General features: G+C 37.9%; 1 protein-coding gene across 18 annotated transcripts in view; it reads right to left on the bottom strand.

Moving 5' to 3' along the window:
• Nucleotides 1-19,845, bottom strand: part of DMD (dystrophin) — a 2,551,447-nt gene that overhangs the window by 916,379 nt on the left and 1,615,223 nt on the right. The window contains exon 1 of one of the 18 annotated variants that reach the window (XM_059051509.2): nt 3,164-3,290. The exons of the other annotated variants lie outside the window; for them this stretch is intronic. The gene's annotated coding sequence lies outside the window, so the exon portion shown is untranslated. Of the gene's footprint in view, nt 1-3,163; nt 3,291-19,845 lie in introns of those variants that run through there. 18 annotated transcript variants of the gene reach the window in all.

The following is a 19,845-nucleotide window of genomic DNA, read 5'->3' as shown; positions in this document are numbered from 1 at the left end:
ATGGGGATGGAGGTGGTCCTACCTTCCAGGTGTCAGTAGCAATCTTTACTACTAGAAGTTCAGGCAATTTCACCGCAGTTCTCTTCCATCATTGTGCCTCAGCTACCCCGAGGTGTCTGTCTGTCTCATTTGGTTCTGCAACTATCTGGCTGCTACAGCTCTTTCAGTGACTGCTCCCTCATAATTTTGACTTGTATACAGCTTTCATGGCTACAATCTGTCACGTAATAAAAGCTATATACTTCTGAAACTGTTGTAAGATTCTTGGGTTTCCCATTTCTACAAAAAGATAGAGATCTGATTGTGTAACTTATCTTTTGATGCCTAGTTCTGGGTTTCATCAACTAAGGGGTGGGCAGAGTTAGGAGGGGCCCAAACCGAACCCATCCTTTTAAGGGAACTGGACGCAGGGTGGTTCTCTTAGACACAGAATGATAATTAAATTTATCATCCAAACCAGGGCACTTCTGAGAGCCGAAGAGGGCATGATAAATAATTACACAAGGCAAACAAGCATAAGCTAGTACTGTTCTGAGCAAATTGCAACTTACAGTCACCGTATTTAGAAAGCACTACAGGCAGGCAGGCAGGCAGGCATTGTAAATTGGGTCTATTTCCACTGGCTGGTTTTCCTACTGCTCTACATATTTACCCTGAGTATCTCTTTTTCAATGTGGAATGGCATTCATTCCTCCCCAACATTGGCCTGATCCTGTTGGTACTGCATTTGTATCCTCAGATGTTTGTTTCTCCATGAAGCCTTCCTTGATTTATCTGGCAGAAAATGAATCTCTTTTTATAGGTTTAAATTGTACTTAAACTGTACATTCTAGGGCCTCCCCCCCCCATACTATAGTTATTTATGAATGTGCCTTACCTTGTCTAATAGGTCTAAGCTCTTAGAGAGCATAAGCCATATTAAAACATTTTTGTGTACCCCACATTGCCTAGCTAGTATTTTGCTCCCAGTTGGTGGCCAATGAATATTCACTAAATGAATGACTGCTGATTTCTGAAAACATCACTCTTGTTATTATTGACTCAAGCTCACCAAATTATTGTGGATACTGATGCCTATATGAGATACAGAAAAGATAAGAGATTGACCATATCTAGATTAGAATGGCGGTGAGGTAAACAGAAATAAGAGAACTGGAAGTTACCATATTTACATGTCTTAAGAATGTTTAACTGGAAACAAATCACACTGAGGACATTTTCTTAAGAGATAGACAGGAAATCACAGACAATTGAAAGAAAAAGAACACATTTACTTCTCAGTAGGTATTTGGACATACACAATTTATTCTGACAAATATCTAATTTGAATATCTCTTGGTTTCTATAAATATATTTTATAAAATCATTTGCAAGTTCAGTTAATCTACATGGAAATCATAGTGCATATCAGTCTTCCTATTTTCAGAGTGCTTCCTAATGCAAAGTTCTGATATTTTAGACATTTTAACTGCTATTTTTAAAAAGCAGTTAAAGAGTAAATTTTGATTTGTATTATTTAAGAAGCTTTATATCACTGTTCCACATTGGTCACTGGATATTATCATGTTCCTTAACTTAAATAAAGTGTCACTTTATTTTATTTTATTTTTTTTCTGTATGCGGGCCTCTCACTGTTGTGGCCTCTCCCGTTGCAGAGCACAGGCTCTGGACGCGCAGGCTCAGCGGCCATGGCTCACGGGCCCAGCCGCTCGGCGGCATGTGGGATCCTCCCAGACCGGGGCACGAACCCGTGTCCCCTACATCAGCAGGCAGACTCTCAACCACTGCGCCACCAGGGAAGCCCTCACTTTATTTTCGATTAGACCCCACACAGGACTCTTCCTCCTTAAAAATACAGATTAATTTACCTAATACTTTAAGTGTAGGATACATAACAGATTTTAAGTTTGTTTAGTGTTTTCAGAATAACTCTACATATCCAGGAATCCAAGCACTGGAAATTGACCTGATGGGCATTCTCCAAATTAGGGATATAAGGCAAATATGGACCTTTCAGTACAACTGTAGTAGATTCATTTTAATCCCAGAACTATGCCGCCTTTAGGTGTCACATACCAGGACCACAGAGCAGTTGCTTAACCTCTATACAGCACAATTTTCTCATCTGCTAAGCAATGAACATCCTCACCTTGCACCTCCAAGGACTGATGTGATTATTAAAAGCCAGTCAGAATCTGATACATACTAAGTATTCAATAGGGTACTTATTACTGTAATATATGTAGAATCCTGGGTGATCTCATAGATCTCTTCCACTTCTATGGTATATGATCCCAGGTATCAAATCATATTAAAAATCAAGCCACCAGAAATCCTTATCAGTAAACAACTGTTTCAGCCACTACTTGGGATAGAAGAATGTGACTGGGCCTCAGACCTTAAGGAATTTAGATTTTGATTACAAATGAATACACCGACACAATTAACAGACTAAATATATATTTTCTATCTATACATACACACACACATACACACATAGATACACATTGGTTGTTAAGTGGGATGCTGCCGACTATTTACCAGGGACTCAGGGATGGGTCAATTTATGACAGCTGAACAGCATTAACACATTTTTTGGAGTAGCCTTTGAGCTTGCCCTTAAAGCAGTGTTTCTAATACTCACTGTCCATTAAAATCACCCTGGAGGACTTTTAAAAAATCCCTAAGCCCTGGCTTCATCACAGAACAGCAGAACTTCTGAAAATGGCCTTTAGGCATTAGTATTTTTCCAAGCTCCCCATATAATACACTGTGTAATCAAGGCTGAGAACTACTGCCTTAAGGAAGGAGTAGGCACTCCCTAAATGAAGGGGGGCAGGAATAGGATCTCAGGGGAAGGAATCCCCCGAAAGAAAGGTTCATGGAGTGATAATGTGTACTTCTAGCGTGCCGGAAATCGGCAGCACAACCAAGCGTCAAGAGGCAAGGTGAGGAGTGTTGACAGAATGTTCGGAAAGGTTCTACTTGGGCAACATATTAAAGAGTTCTGGAGGCCAGGAAGAGAAATTTACATCCACTTAATTGAAAGGCAAATTACAACATGATCAATTAGTATTAAAACTCTATTATTAATATGACTATGCGTACTCAAAATAACTCAAATAAGAATACTGAAGCACAAGGGACAGAATATCTGACTTACGTTTTCCTTTTGGGGAGGTGGTGGTTCTTCACACTCTTGTGGTTTGGCTAAGGTCTTTAACTTACTCCCAAACACCTTAATCGCTTTACTTCTACTGAAGTGTAGCTCAACCTTAGCTGCTTTGAAAAACACCTAGATCGCACCTCCGAACATTCTGACTTAATTGGTCTGCTGTGTGACCTGGGCATGGAATATTTAAAAGATGTCCCCATGTGATTCAGATATGCAATTAAGGCTGAGAACCAATGGGTCAGCGCCTCCTGTTTTGACATGAATAAGAATCACGTGGCGAACTTGTGAAAGTAATGTCCTTGGCCTCACTCCCAAAGATTCTGATTTAGTAGGCTTACAGTGGGGTCCAAGAATTTGCATTTTTAACAAAGCTCTCAATCGATGCTGACCACGCTAGCCCTTGAGTAGCAGCGCTCTGGTTCCGAGGTTCTCAAACTTGAGCCTGCATCAGAATGCCCTGGAGAGCTGGTTAAAACAAGACTGCTGGGCGCCATCCCCAGAGTTTCTAATTCAGTAGATGTGCGGAGGGCCCCATGCAGGTCTATTAAGTTCTCAGGTAATGTCAGTGCTAATGGTTCAGGGACCTTACTTTGAGAACCACTAGTCTAGATACAAAGTGATCATGTTATATTTATTTACATTTTAAAATACTTCCCTTTAATTCACTAATGGATACTGTATGGTCAGGCCACTCAAGATGACTGCTCTCTTGCTCTCTGTACATCCCCTGCCTGACCAGTGCCTGCTTTGCCTGTACCTTACACACAAGACTGACCTTCCTACTACTCGCCCCGGGCCCCAGCTGGTGACTGTTCTTACCAAAGGGGCGGTGAGCGGTGAGCCCCGCTGCTGGTTTCCCTGGTAACTAATGAGCCCACCTGATGTCAATTCCCCTCTAACTGGTAATCTCTCCTTCCCGCCTCCCCCTGCCCCCCCGCCCCCGGGAGTGAAGACTGCCACCATCTCCTGCCCACCGTCTACAACACACGCTAGGGGGTCGCTTCTGGACCTTGCTTCAGACATGTAAGCTCCCCCATCTGTTAAACCACTGATGTCTGTGTTGCTGACTCCAGGCTCTTTCTTCCGTCGTGAAGCTCGTCAAGCACAGGCCTTGGAGGCCTGTGGGGTGCAGCCCAACAGATTTCAAAACATTTTCACCTCTTAACCCCTTTTTTTTAAATAGCAGCTTGCTATAACACCCTTAGATTACAGAAACAAGTACATAAGGCACAGGACGTAAATATTCTCCCTGTCTACCTGGATGCACAGCTGCCCTGCATCCAGAAACCATCTGACAACATTCACCAAATTGATGGATTGTGTGCTGTCCCTTCTGCCCCTTACCTAATGGTTCTTATATTTAACTAATGACTGTAATTCTCATTAGATTCTGATGGAACATTAAGATTTTGTTTGTGGAACGTGGAAAAACCCACTTGTGGCAGGGCATCAGTTGCTGAGTATTACCTCGGCAGCAACCAACACCCGACCCTCCAGCTGGCCTGAGCTGCAGGTACTGGTGCTGTTAATAATGCTGGCATAAGGAGGCAGTGGTTCTTCTGGCCATTGCAGAAATTTTGTGCTTTAATTCATGAATGCCTTAAGTTTAGAGGTCCATTAAATGGCCTTCTGCTAAGCAATCTGCAGCAATGAAATTGTAGACAAAGGAAAGCACCTTTGTTTTAGCCTAATGGGTAGCAATAACTCAAGGATCCGGGGATTCTACTACATTCTGTCTCACCTAAAAGTCCTTGCACTTGTTCTAAAAGCCTCTCATTTCTCTCCTGTTTCTGGATCACCCTTACTAGTATATTTTAAGACCCAGATTAAGATATCAACACCTGAGTGAGTTCTTTCCCAGATGTCCTGCCTCCAAACTACTGTACAGCACAGGGAACTCTGCTCAATATTCTGTAACAACCTAAGTGGGAAAAGAATTTGAAAAAGAATAGGCACATCTATATGTATAACTGAATCACTTTGTTGTACACCCGAAACTAACACAACATTGTTAATCAACTGTACTCCAATCTAAAATAACAAGTTACAAAACAATCCCAGAGTTCCAAAAAGATTAATCCCAGAGGTCCTGCCTCCAGTCATGGTGCCTGCCCCTGTGCCACCTGGCTCTTGGTCTATATTTCTATTATCATGCTTATTATATACTGTATGAGAACTGGGATATCATCACGCTCTCCTCCCCAAATGGCACAAGCACTGAGGACAGAGGCAGTGTCTAGTTCTTCTTTCTCTCTCCAGCACTTCTAGCTCTGCCGGGCAAGAGAAGTTCTTTGAAAGACGAATCCTTACCCTCTGCTGTATTGGGAGTCTTTCCTCTGTGCTTCTTTTTTTTTTTTTTTTTTTTTTTGCGGTACGCGGGCCTCTCACCGCTGTGGCCTCTCCCTTTGCGGAGCACAGGCTCCGGACGCGCAGGCTCAGTGGCCATGGCTCACGGGCCCAGCCGCTCCGCGGCATGTGGGATCTTCCCGGACCGGGGCACGAACCCGCGTCCCCTGCATCGGCAGGCGGATTCTCAACCACTGCGCCACCGGGGAAGCCCTCCTCTGTGCTTCTTGATCCCTCTGTACTTCTCCCAAATGTAGAGCTTGTGCCTCTGGTTTTCAGTGATCTTTCACGTGTCTATGGGCTGGCCCTGACCATGAGCACCATGAAGGTCGAGTTTATTCACAGTTCTCTCAGCGTTTTTACAGTGAATGGCATGTACAAGTGCTCAGTAAATATATGCCAGGTGAAATAAATATGTTCAAATTCCATTTGTGTGGCTGAGTAATCTTGCTTATTCTTAAATAGAAGAAAAAACAATGAACATTCGAATTGGTGATACTTAATAATAGGGTCTGGCTATATTTCGCACTATGTACCTTCTTATGCCCCAGTCACTGTTTAATTTTGTCATTTTTGGGCATTAAAATGCATCTGGGACTTAGTCATAAATGACACAGGTATAATACACATAGTATAGAAAGGGGCTTGGGATCATATTCGGGTGACCTGGATTAAAATTCTAGATCTCACATCATCTTGCTGTGTGGCTTTAGGCAAGTAGATTTAGCTCTCTGGGCCTTTGTTTCTTTTCCTCTGAAATGAGAGGCTGGACTGTATGATTTTACAAGTTTTTCTCAAGTTAATTACATTTTCTGTTCCTCAGTATCCTAACCTGTAGCATGAAACTAATAATAGTAACTATCATTTATGGTTGGTGAGAGGATTACATGAGGGGAGACATGTAAAGCATTTGGACTAGTGCCTGACACACAATAAACCCTCAATAAAGGCTGTGTGCTACTACCGTTACTACTGCTACTATTGTTATTGGTCATATTGTTATTGATATTTCTATTTCCATTTCTGGCTTTCAGTGTAATAAGACACCAAAAGAAGTAACCAAACTACCATGGCAGATATAAAAGAGCAGTTTACATTCATTCATTTAGCAAATATTTACTGCGTTCCTAGAAGTGTTTTTGGGCTAGGAATATAGCAGCGAGTGAGTCCTGGTCCCTGCACTATTACTTTCTCGGTAAAAAATACAATAGAACATGAGTGTTAGTTAGATAAATGCAGAGACGAAATCGATGCAGGTTAGGAGGATAGAAAGTTAAGGGTGAGAGGGAGTGGGGGTAGGGACTGTAACCCAGAAATGACATCCAGAAAATAGCCTTTGAATCCTGAGATCACATATATCTTTGCATTTGAACAGGAGAAAGTGTTCAACCTTTCAGGAGAATCATTTCTAAAAAGCTGTACTGATTAGTAAATAAGTTCATTAGTATCATGTTTTTTAGATTCCACATATAAGTGATATCATATGATATTTGTCTTTCTCTGTCTGACTTACTCAGTGTGACAATCTCTAGGTCCATCCATGTTGCTGCAAATGATATTATTTCATTCCTTTTTTATGGCTGAGCAATATTCCATAAGATACACACTACTGCATATAAAATAGATAACTAGTAAGGACCACAGAGCTCTACTCAGTACTCTGTAATGACTTATATGGGAATGGAATCTAAAAAAGAGTGGATATATGTATATGAATAACTGATTCACTTTGCTGTACACCTGAAACTAACAAAACATTGTAAATCAATTATACTTCAATAAAAATTATGAAAAACAAGAAGCAGTACTGAAAAATGTACACAAATCGAAGTGCCCTAGGAGGTGCTGAGATACAATGAGGACCAAGGCAATCAAGAGAGAACGAGGAAGCTCATCATACACTCAGCAATGAACAAAGCTGCTGGTGACCAGTGACCTTTAATATACAGCCAACTGTGGGATATGCTTTTGATCCTTTCTAGAAAAAGGAGTGGAAGAAGTAGGTGAGGAAGACTGAGATAAGAAGACAATTGAATAAGCAGCTGGGAGACCTCTTCCATCTCCAGATCCTCAGGGATGATGGCAATGGACACGTGTCCTTTCAATTATTTCAAGGAACAGTGTATGTTATTTAATTTTCACAACAACCCTAAGAAATGAGAGGTATTGTTTTCCTCATACTTCAGAGATACAGAGGTTAGGAAACTTGACCTAGATTACCCAGCTAGTAAATGGCAGAGCCAAAGTTTGTATCTAATATCGTGTGGCTTTGAAATATGTATTTAGATGAGTCAAGGAGTTCACAGACTTGTTCTATAATCACAACACCTGTCCCAGGAAAGAGCTGGCTGGAGGAAGCAGGCCAAGGCTGTAGATGCTCTCCTTCCTGTCACTTGCACTATGTGGTGACTAAGTACCTAGAGTCCTCAGCCCTGGACTCAGAAGAAAACCACATGCATTTTACAGTTTTTCTTTGAATACGGCTGCAGAAAAAAAAGATTCAATCCTTCAGTAAAGTACGTAATTGGGATAAATACTAAACTTAGATAAACTTAGAGCCTGCCAAATATGTCAACAGAGCAATTCATTGAAAACACTTATAAAAAGTTTGGTGAACAAATGAGAAGATATTTTAACTTAGAGGCTATTTTGTCCTTTTTGAAATCTCCTGTGTCTGAACTCCTATGCCATTCACCTGCTTTCTCCAAAGAGTTTCTCCAGATATATCTGGAGAAAGATATATCTGGACGCTTCTTCCTGTCTTTTGACTGGTTACTGTTTGGGCAGACACTCATTGTCAATTAGCAACCGATGAGTAAAAGGGGGGTGGGGGATAAAATGACTCATCTTTAAAGAATTAAGAAGCATAATAAAATAGATAGCTAGTGGGAAGCAGCCACATAGCACAGGGAGATCAGCTTGGTGCTTTGTGACCACCTAGAGGGCTGGGATAGGGAGGGTGGGAGGGAGACGCAAGAGGGAGGAGATATGGGGATATATGCATATGTATAGCTGATTCACTTTGTTATACAGCAGAAACTAACACACCACTGTAAAGCAATTATACTCCAATAAAGATGTTAAAGAAAAATGTTTCATTTCCGTCCAAAAGGGATACAGGTAAGGGAGATGTAAGACGTAAATAAGAGAGTTTGGAAACCCTGCTCAAAATATTATTAATGTTTTATGACGTATTTCAGGTCAGCAAACATTGTCACTGTTACTACATTTCACAGAAAAGAATGTAAACCGAGGTAAAAGTTTAGAGGCAAATGAAGATTTTAGAGATGTCTGGGGAAAGGTCAGTGGAAGGGGTCGAGAAACACATGATTGAAATATCATTTACTTCCTTCTCATCCTTAAAACCTGCACTCTGCTAAGCGCAGCAAAATGATTAACTCGATGAGGGTAGCATCCCTAATTTTGCTTTTCACCTCTTTAATGAAGCATATCCACATGTGGTGCCAAAAAAAAAGGTAGAGGGGATATCCTCATGAATTTAAAACACAGTAAAATTTAAAAGGAGCTTGCATTTCAACATTAATTGCCTACCACAGCACAATCTTGGCTATCTGCATCTCTCAGATACTACAGTTTTCCAGCTAGGTGGGCCTAACACTGAATGTGTCAGCATTTTATTAGAAATTCTCACGTTTAAACCAAAATTAAAATGCTAATAATTAACTTACATCTTGTTTGGGGCATATCTAAAGTAAAGGACATTTTTTCTTTTATAGAGTAAAAATAATTATAAGAATTATTATATAGCTTCTCTTTTGATGAAAGAGTATATTCATAATTTTATTTAAGCAACTTGAAGAGACATCAGATCCCTCCCTTTGACAGAAAGAAACACTAATTTTTCTGGGTTGACTAGATTACCATGCACTGTATGACAATGCATGCATTTCCAAAACCAAACATCTGAAAACTTGAGTATCTTGAGCTATATAATTTCTTATTTTATTTGGCTTCTTATGTCATTTTATACTTTTTCAATAGGTCTATTTGATATTTTCAGAAATTACAAGCTAATGTTTTGTTTAAAAACAATAGATACTATTTTTAAAGGACAACATGTTAAAATTCCAATTCCAAAATCTTAAAATGCTCTCCCAAAGCACTGTTGTCTAAAATATTCAAAATTATATATTCATGATCTACGTGCTTTCCAATATTTAAAGTATTTCTTTATATTTTGGTCCATTATGATTAAATTTTATTCATATTATTCTTATATGTTTTAAAGCTTCTAAAATAATTGTTTTGTTTTTCCTAAAACTTTGTTATGTGACATGCAGCAAACTGTCTCATCTCAGTGAAATTCTATGCAGCAGAGTTTCCCTAAATCATATTTTCAGTGCTAATTCCTGATATTATAATTCTACTTAAAAATTTTTTACATCCAAATAGAATATCTAAACTCTTTCTATTTGTGTGTCTTCAGGTAACTTATTTTATTTCTCTGAGTCTTAGAATTCTCATCTGATTCATGGGGCCAATCTGACTTACATCTTAAGCTGTGAGGGTTTTAGAAAATTACCAATATTAAGTGACTAGCACAAATTCTGAAACATAGTGGCTTTTTTTGCAAACGTTGGTTTCCCTATTAGTCCACCTCAAAGGTGGGCAAAAAAAGGGCTTGTGGCTCTAATGGATAAGCTATTAAACTTTTCCTGTAGGTTGTGATAATGGTTGATTGCGTCTATTGCCTTACTATTAAAACCAGTTATTTGTCTTGTTGGCATGTCAACAAAGCCTGATTTTCTTTTAATTAAGAGTTGCGGCTACAACTTTGTTTTCTTTTAAACTTTCTCTCATAGGGATTTTTAAAAATGAACTTATTTATTTATTTTTGGCTGCATTAGGTCTTCGTTGCAGTGCACGGGCTTCTCATTGCGGTGGCTTCTCTTGTTACAGAGCATGGGCTCTAGGCACGCAGGCTTCAGTAGTTGTGGCACGTGGGCTCAGCAGTTGTGCCTCATGGGCTCTAGAACTCAGGCTCAGTAGTTGTGGAGCATGGACTTAGCTGCTCTGCGGCATGTGGGATCTTCCCGGACCAGGGCTCGAACCTGTGTCCCCTGCATTGGCAGGCGGATGCTTAACCACTGCGCCACCAGGGGAGCCCTTTCTCATAGCGACTTAACCTGCTTGTCACCAAAGAGCATTTGAATGAAAATCATGCTGGGCCAGACAAATTTCACACTTCAGAGAAAATCACATGCCCCTTTTCCCATCATTGGTTTATTCCCCCATAAAAAGATATTCTCAGTAAAATGAAATTAATCAACTAATTATAAAGATAGTCTTTATCTTCAGGATACAGACACTGTTATGAACTGAATGTTGTCCCCCTCCCCAAATTCGTATGTGGAAGCCCTAACCCCCAATATGACTATACCTGGAGACAGGGCCTTTAAAGAGATAATTAAGTTTAAATGAGGTCACAAAGGTAGGACCCTCATCCAATAGACTGGTGTCCTCATAAGAAGAGGAAGAGATACTGGCAATGTATGTGCACAGGAAAAAGGTCACGTGAGGGCAAAGCATGAAGACGGTCATCTGCAAACCAAGGAGAGGGGCTTCAGGAGAAAGCAAGTCTCCCAACACCTTGCTTTTGGACTCCCATCCACCCCAGAACCATGTGAAAACAATTTCTGTTGATTAGGGCAGCCCTAGCAGACTAAGAGAGACACTCCTTTCTGTTCTGAGGAAGCTTACAATGTAATTAGGGAGATGCACCCTCCAAACATATATATAAACGACAGAGACAAATATTAAGATCGAGGAAAATATAATTAAAACCTACGTAAAAGATGGGGTTACGTAACGAGTAAGTTATTCGAAGGGGAACATGTCTTTGAGGGGGTGCACATTGATAGATTTCAACAAGTAAACAGAAGCTTCTTTTGAAACAGGTTGGAAGAGATCCAGCGCTACATGCTTATCTCACTATCTCATGACATTTCAGAGCCTACTGCTAAGCTCACCTTCTTTTCCAAGCCAGGATTTGGCAGATGTGGCCTGACACACGAATAAACAATTGAATAAAATATTTGCGCATTGTCCTAAAAGTTCCAGAACATATGATCAACTTCACTACTCTATTTCTCTTCCCTTTATTTCATAGCCCCTACATGATAACTTGCCTAATTGCCTCTCAAGAGAAATGTGACTTGCTGAGCAAGATTTACAAAGTAATGAAGAAACAGCTTTTACTTTACCGGCAATATATTTTATAATAACAATACCGACTCAATAATAATAGCAGCTAATACTCAGTAATCAACCATAGATTCAGGCACTGGATTTAGAGCTTTCACATGAATTATCTAATTTAATCCTCACAATGACCTTATCAGGTTGGCACGATCCACATCCCACTTTACAAGTGAGGCAACTGAGCTTTCCAGTAGTTAAAGGAACTTGCTCAAAGTGACACAGCTAGTATTTGATATAGCTGTGACTTCAAATGATCCAGTCTAGCTCCAGAAATCAAAATCAAACACTTTGGGCTTCCCTGGTGGTGCAGTGGTTGAGAGTCCGCCTGCCGATGCAAGGGACATGGGTTCGTGCCCCGGTCTGGGAAGATCCCACATGCCGCAGAGCGGCTGGGCCTGTGAGCCACGGCTGATGAGCCTGCACGTTCGGAGCCTGTGCTCCGCAATGGGAGAGGCCACAACAGTGAGAGGCCCGCGTACTGCAAAAAAAAAAAAAAAAAAAAAAAAAAAAAAAAAAAAAAAAAAAATCAAACACTTCACCACTGCTTACAGAAAACATGTTTTTGTGTAACACGCACACATACACATACACACATATAATACATACTATATATATATAGTATATGTACTGTATGGATGCATAGACTGTAAAAACATATATGAAGTACTGTCTAAAGGATAGAGGTTGACTGAATAGAATTGACAGTCTAGAGAGAAATGAAATAAAAGAAATAGTCAATTGATTTTTGACAAGAGTTCCAAGACAATTTGATGGGGAAAGAATCTTTTCAACAAATGGTGCTAGGGCAACTGTATATTCACATGTAACAGAATGAAGTTAGGCCCATTCCTCATACAATACACAGAAATTAACTTAAAATGCATAGCAGAACTAAATGTAAGAACTGAAACAAAAACTCTCTTAAAAGAAAATATCAGAGTAAATCTTTATAAACTTGGGACAGGTTACGTCTTCTTAGACATGACAACAAAAGCATAAAAGAAAAAGGAACAAATAGAGAAGGTGAACTTCCTCAAAATTAAAAACTTTTGTGTTTCAAAGGATTCCATCAGGAAAGTGAAAGGATAACCCATAGAATGAGAGAAAATATTTGCAAATCATACACCTGATAATGGACTTGTATCTAGAATATACAACAAACTCTTACAACTTAATAATAAAAACACAATAACCCATTAAAAATGGACAAAGGATTTGAATATACATTTCTCCAAAGAAGATAAATAAATAGCCAGTAAGAATATAAGATGCTCAACATCATTAATCATCAGAAAATGAAAATTAAAACTACAATGAGGTACCACTTCACAGTCACTAGGATGACTATAATAATTTTTTTAAAAACATAAAATAATATGTGTTGGAAAGAATGTGGGAAAATTAGAACTCTCATACATTGGTGGTGGGGATGGAAAATGGTACACTCTCTCGAAAACAATTTGGTAGGTAGTGCCTCAGAAAGTTAAACACAGAGTTACCATACGACATAGCCATTCCATTCCTAGTAAATAAATATATATATCAACACAGAAGCTTGTACAGGAATGTTCATGGCAGCATTATGCATAATAGCCAAAAAGTGAAAACCGCCAAAACGTCCACTAACTGATGACAAAACTGATAAAATTTGGCATGTCCACACAATGGAATATAATTTGGACATAAAAAGGAATGAACTCTTGTTATATGCTACCACATGGATAAACTTAAAAACCTTGTGCTAAAGGGAAGAAGCCAATCACAAAAAAAACAAATGATTCCATTTACATGAAATATCCAGATAGGCAAGCATATAGAGACAGAAAGTAGATGCATGTTTGCCTGAAGATATTGAGAGGACAGGGGCTGGGGGTAAATTAAGAGTAACTGTTAATGGGTATAGAGTTTCTTTTTGGAGAGACGAAAATATTCTAAAATTGATTGTCACTGATGGTTGCAGAACTCTGAATATGTTAAAAATGACTGAGTTGTGCACTTTAAATGTGTGAATTGTATGGTATGTGAAATATATCTTGACCAAGCTATTAAAATATATAAAGTTAATTCCAAAATAGGTCAGTTGCTTTGAATCTTTTAATTTCTCTAGTCTTTATAAACTGGTGCCAATATTAGGGGAGGGGTATTGGAATTGTAAGGGGGTTGGAAAAAACACTATTTCTTTTTTTAACTTAGAAGAAAGTGCTCATGCTGGAGTTGATCAAGTTAAAATTGATTTAATTCTCCTGAATGATTCATAGCATTCCTTTTTTCACATGATTGAGTTAGGAAATCAAAATCAGTGTTCTAAATATTAAGAGTTGCTTTCCTTCACCCCTGTCTTATAAATAACCAACCAGCCAACAAACAACTCAATTACTTCTCTTCTTGCCTCTCTTGCAGCTAGACATAGCCATGATATAGTGCCAAAGTACTCATGAATTCAACAGTAGGTTTCAAAAAACTACATGAGATGATGTTTAACATCACAAGTTAAGGCCAATAAGATGAAAGCAGGAGTGTTATGTAATATGTGCAGAACTACTACTTGAAAGTACACGCAGAACTACTCTTTGATTCAGCTAGTAGTTGTGCCCTTTTGCCTTCCCTCGTACATTTTTAGGTCTGCAATGTAATATAGACCTGATGACTAGAACCCTGGCAGCCATTTTGGAACATAGGGTAAACTTCAGGAGGGAAGCTATGGGCTAAGATGGCAGAGTAGAGAGAAAAATAATCCCACTCTCTCGGCTGCCCACCTCTGACTTCTTTTACTTGAGTAAGACAAACTTCTGTCTTGTTTAAGCAATGGATATATTGAATTTTCTATATATAGACAAAACTAATCCTAATTAATAACTATATATATTGAGTAACTAGCTATAGATATATTTTATATAACACTAAAAGCTTACTCTAAAGTTAACCAACTGAATTGACCCAGTAAGCATAAAGAGTAATCTTGTTTGTGGTGTATTTAAAAAATACAAACTCTCAGCTCAATTTAATTGGCTCCAATAAAGAATTGTTTAATTCAAAGTCTTATACGTAGTTTACTTAAAATAGCAACTTTGTGTGCACTATGAATTGCAGTAAATCAATCATTTCCATTTCTGTGTATATACCCCATGACCTGACAATTCTAATAGCAAATATATACCCTTGAGAAATTCTCACATGCACCAGAAAACATGTACAAGAATATACATATAGTGTGGCTTGTGATTTGAAAAAATCCTAAAAATAACCCAAACCCAAACGTCATATGAGATACATATTGATCAACATAAATATATAAAGCATAAAGTTGAGAGAAAAAAGTCACAGAGAAGACTTTTGATTCCATTAATATAAAGACAGAGTGATTCCATTAACATAAAGTTCAAATCCAGGCAAAAGAAAACAATCTATTGTTTAAAGATACAAACATAGGTGGTAAAAATATAGAAACAAACAAACGAACATGAGAATAACTTATTTAAAATTCGAGATAGTGGTTACTGTTGGCTGAGGAGGGAAGGAAGGTGATTAGGGAGGAGGAAAACAGAAGGCTTCCAAAGTAGTATTCAATTTTTTAATGCAAGAGGTTGGAACACAGATGTTTATATTTTTCTTTAAACCTGTGCTGTCCAATATAGAAGCCACTATCTGACTGTGGCTACTGAGCACTTGAAATGTGACTACCATAAAGTGAAATGTGCTCTAGGTGTAAAATACACATTGGATTTCAGTGACTTAGTTCAGATAAAAGTTAAATATATAAGTGACACTTTTTCTTATTGATTACATGTTTAGATCATCATATTTTGAATATATTTGGTTAAATAGAATATATTATTAAATCAGTTTCTCTGTTTCTTTTTTCTAATGCAGCTAAGAGAAAATATAAAATTACATATATGACCACATTATGTTTTTATTGGACAACGATGCTTTAAACCCTACCTATACATTTTTACATTCTTTTTATCGATATCGTATATTTTATAGTAAACATTAAAATTATATATATATGTTAATTATATAATAAAAGCCAGTTTTTCACCGTTAAAGACACAAGGAGAAGTAGTTTTACTTTTCAAACATAATATAAACTAGTTTAATGTAACATACTCAATATGGATATCTTCTAAGTCTTTCTTTGGAAGGAGTTGCTCTGCATTAACTCAAATATCCAAAAACAATGGCATGTTATTGAATTGAATACATACATACATAATTTTTGGTCATATGCTTTAAAAATCCAGGAAAAGGGCCTGCATTTTCACAAAAGTAAATTTGTGTGATTAGTTGATATATTGAATTATCAAGCAGTTACTGAAAAAGGAACTAGAATTCAGTAAAATCCTAATTCAGACTACAAGGATAAGTGTAAAGAAATTGAATGTAGCAACTATAAAACGTAAAGATTTTTTTCTAAACTAATTCAATTATTTGAGAAACTACAGAACGCTAATATTGAGAGTTATCTCTCCTCTGTGGAACTCCATCTGACTATACAATTTGCGAAGCAGAAAGATTATCTAATTTAGTATTTAACACAAATACTTGATCTGAATAAATGAAGCGTGAATATCTAACAGTCTCTGTTTTCTAAATTCTGCTAGAAGCTCAACATCATGTACAAGCCATATAAAATGTGTAAGAGGAAAGGGGAATTAAAATGTTATTGGTACACTGAATTCAAAATGTATTTTAATTGGTTGACAGAATGAAAGAAACATGTGCACACACACATAGCTCTGCTCTATTTACAGATTACAGAGATTCAGTGGAAATGAAGTTCAGAATCTGACAAGGAATTTTGATCAGTCTGCAAAATAGGGGAAACACAGAATGCGAAATAACAAACCACGAAACAATAAGATACACTGAAAAAAAAATTGGGCTTGGAGCCAAAGAGACCTTGATTTGCATCCCTCCATTTACTCTCTTTGCAACTTTGAGGAAATTCCTAACTTATGATTCTCAGTTTTCTCAACTACTGTATAGTAAGAATCCTACCACTTTGAAAAATTCCCAGGAACATTAAATCAAGTGAGTGCCCAAGACCTGGGAGGTATTGTCATTTTGCCCATCAATGAAGAAGGCCATAAGAGGGAAGCCAGCCTTAGTTTTGCTCTTCTACCCTCCTCACTAACAGTGTTTGATAATCTACGTTTGAGTAAGACTTCTAATTAATGGAAGACTTTCATCCAGCAGTAATATTGACATGTGCAAAACCCCCTCAGTTAAAAAAATTACACTGATTAAAACAGAGAAACAAAAAAACAATGTTGAAGGAAGACAATAGTGCACCTAAAAAGAAAAGGAAGCTACATCTGAATAAACCTGACATAAACATCTCAAAAATGGCAAGGGGGAAATACTATTCTTTGTCGACAGTACCAAAAATAATATATAGTTTTATTATTTTAGAAAAGGAAAGGTACTTAATTGCTAGGTTAAGTTCTAGGATAGGCAGTACAGTGTATGGTTAAGAGCTGAGGCACTGGAACCCCTGTTTTGGCTGTATAACCTTGGGCAAGTAACTTAGTTGCCTCATTTGCTAAATAAGTATATTAATAGAACTACCTTATAGGAGAGTGCGATTGCTTAAATTAAGGTAGTGAGGTGGATGGACCTAGAGTCTGTCATACAGAGTGAAGAAAGTCAGAAAGAGAAAAACAAATACTGTATGCTAACACATAGATATGGAATCTAAAAAAAAAAAATGTCATGGAGAGATTAGTGGTAGGACGGGAATAAAGATGCAGACCTACTAGAGAATGGACTTGAGGACATGGGGAGGGGGAAGGGTAAGCTGGGACAAAGTGAGAGAGTGGCATGGACATATATACACTACAAAATGTAAAATAGATAGCTAGTGGGAAGCAGTTGCATAGCACAGGGAGATCAGCTCAGTGCTTTTTTTTTTTTTTTTTTTTTCCTGAGGGAATCCAGGACATTTTATTTTTTTATTTATTAAAAAAATTTTTTTAACATCTTTATTGGTGTATAATTGCTTTACAATGGTGTGTTAGTTTCTGCTTTACAACAAAGTGAATCAGTTATACATATACGTACGTTCCCATATCTCTTCCCTCTTGCATCTCCCTCCCTCCCACCCTCCCTATCCTACCCCTCTAGGTGGTCACAAAGCACCTAGCTGATCTCCCTGTGCCATGCGGCTGCTTCCCACTAGCTATCTACCCTACATTTGGTAGTGTATATACGTCCATGCCACTCTCTCACTTCGTCACAGCTTACCCTTCCCCCTCCCCATATCCTCAAGTTCATGCTCCAAAAGACAACCCTCAGAATGGGAGAAAATAGTTGCAAATGAAGCAACTGACAAAGGATTAATCTCCAAAATTTATAAGCAACTCAAGCAGCTCAATAACAACAACAACAACAACAAAATCCCAATCCAAAACTGGGCAGAAGACTGAAATAGACATTTCTCCAAAGAAGATATATAGATTGCCAACAAACACATGAAAGAATGCTCAACATCGTTAATCATTAGAGAAATGCAAATCAAAACTACAATGAGATATCATCTCACACCGGTCAGAATGGACATCATCAAAAAATCTACAAACAATAAATGCTGGAAGGGGTGTGTTAAAAAGGGAACACTCTTGCACTGCTGGTGGGAATGTAAATTGATACAGCCACTATGGAGAACAGTATGGAGGTTCCTTAAAAAAGTACAGATAGAAGTACCATATGACCCAGCAATCCCACTACTGGGCATATACCCTGAGAAAACCATAATCCAAAAAGAGTCATGTACCAAAATGTTCATTGCAGCTCTATTTACTATAGCCAGGAACCGGAAGCAACCTAAGTGCCCATCAACAGATGAATGGATTAACAATATGTGGCACATATATACAATGGAATATTACTCAGCCATAAAAAGAAATGAAATTGACTTATTTGTAGTGAAGTGGATGGACCTGGAGTCTGTCATACAGAGTGAAGTAAGTCAAAAGGAGAAAAACAAATACCGTATGCTAACACATATATATGGAATCTAAGAAAAAAAACACAGACCTACTACAGCTCAATGCTTTGTGACCACCTAGACGGGTGGGATAGGGAGGGTGGGAGGGAGGGAGACGCAAGAGGGAAGAGATATGGGGACATATGTATTATGTATAACTGATTCACTTTGTTATAAAGCAGAAACTAACACACCACTGTAAAGCAATTATATTCCAATAAAGATGTTTAAAAAAAGGTATAGAAAGTGTTTAGACTACTGTCTGACACTGAAGGGGCATTACTACAACTCTTACATATCAATATTATTATTACCACTGTTATCATCATCATCATCATTAGTATTCCTGAGGAGAATATGAACAAAAATTAAGTCTCTGAAATGCAGCAAGTTCCCACTTATTTAGTAATCATATGTCCAACAAGTATAGTTGCTTTCAATCACCTTTTTGGTTGCAAAATTCCTTTTTTTCTCTAATAAGTGTAATAGAGGACCCCAATACTGAAATTAAATCAGAATTGGTTCGCTTGAACCAGGTCGTGAGTCTTAAGTGCCCACTGTGCGTTTCTTTTCACCATACTTAATGGTCTGTGCAGAAAGTGAAAACCAAGTAGAATATAGGCATTTAAAGTGGTTAAAAAACTATAATGAGGCAACAAATAACATGTATAAGGATACTTGAAGACTATCTCTGGGTTGAAAGTACTATTAAACAATCTTGCATTGACTTAAATAGTATCAAATAAAAGCACTTTGAAAATATACTTTAATCAAAAATTCTAACATTTAAAAATAAGAACATTTAAACAGATAAATGTCAATTTTCTATAACTACACTGTACAACAAGGTAACCACTAGCCGCATGTGGCTCTTGAAATTTAAATGTGTTAATTAATATTAACTAAGATAAAGTTTGAATTTGTTAGTCTCCCTGACCAAATTACCATTGCTCAATAGCCATTTATGACTAGTAGCTACTATACTGGATAGCAGACACAGAACATTTCTATCAGTACACCAAGTTCTATTGGACAGCAATGATTTAGAACATTTCACTATGTGGGAAATTACACTCCCAATACTAATACTGAGTGTGTAGAACATGACTATAAG

This window comes from Kogia breviceps, chromosome X, assembly GCF_026419965.1.
Source record: "Kogia breviceps isolate mKogBre1 chromosome X, mKogBre1 haplotype 1, whole genome shotgun sequence".
Classification (NCBI taxonomy): Eukaryota; Metazoa; Chordata; class Mammalia; order Artiodactyla; family Physeteridae; genus Kogia; species Kogia breviceps.
Note: the sequence above shows the minus strand (reverse complement) of the source record. Positions and strands in the feature narration are given on the sequence as shown.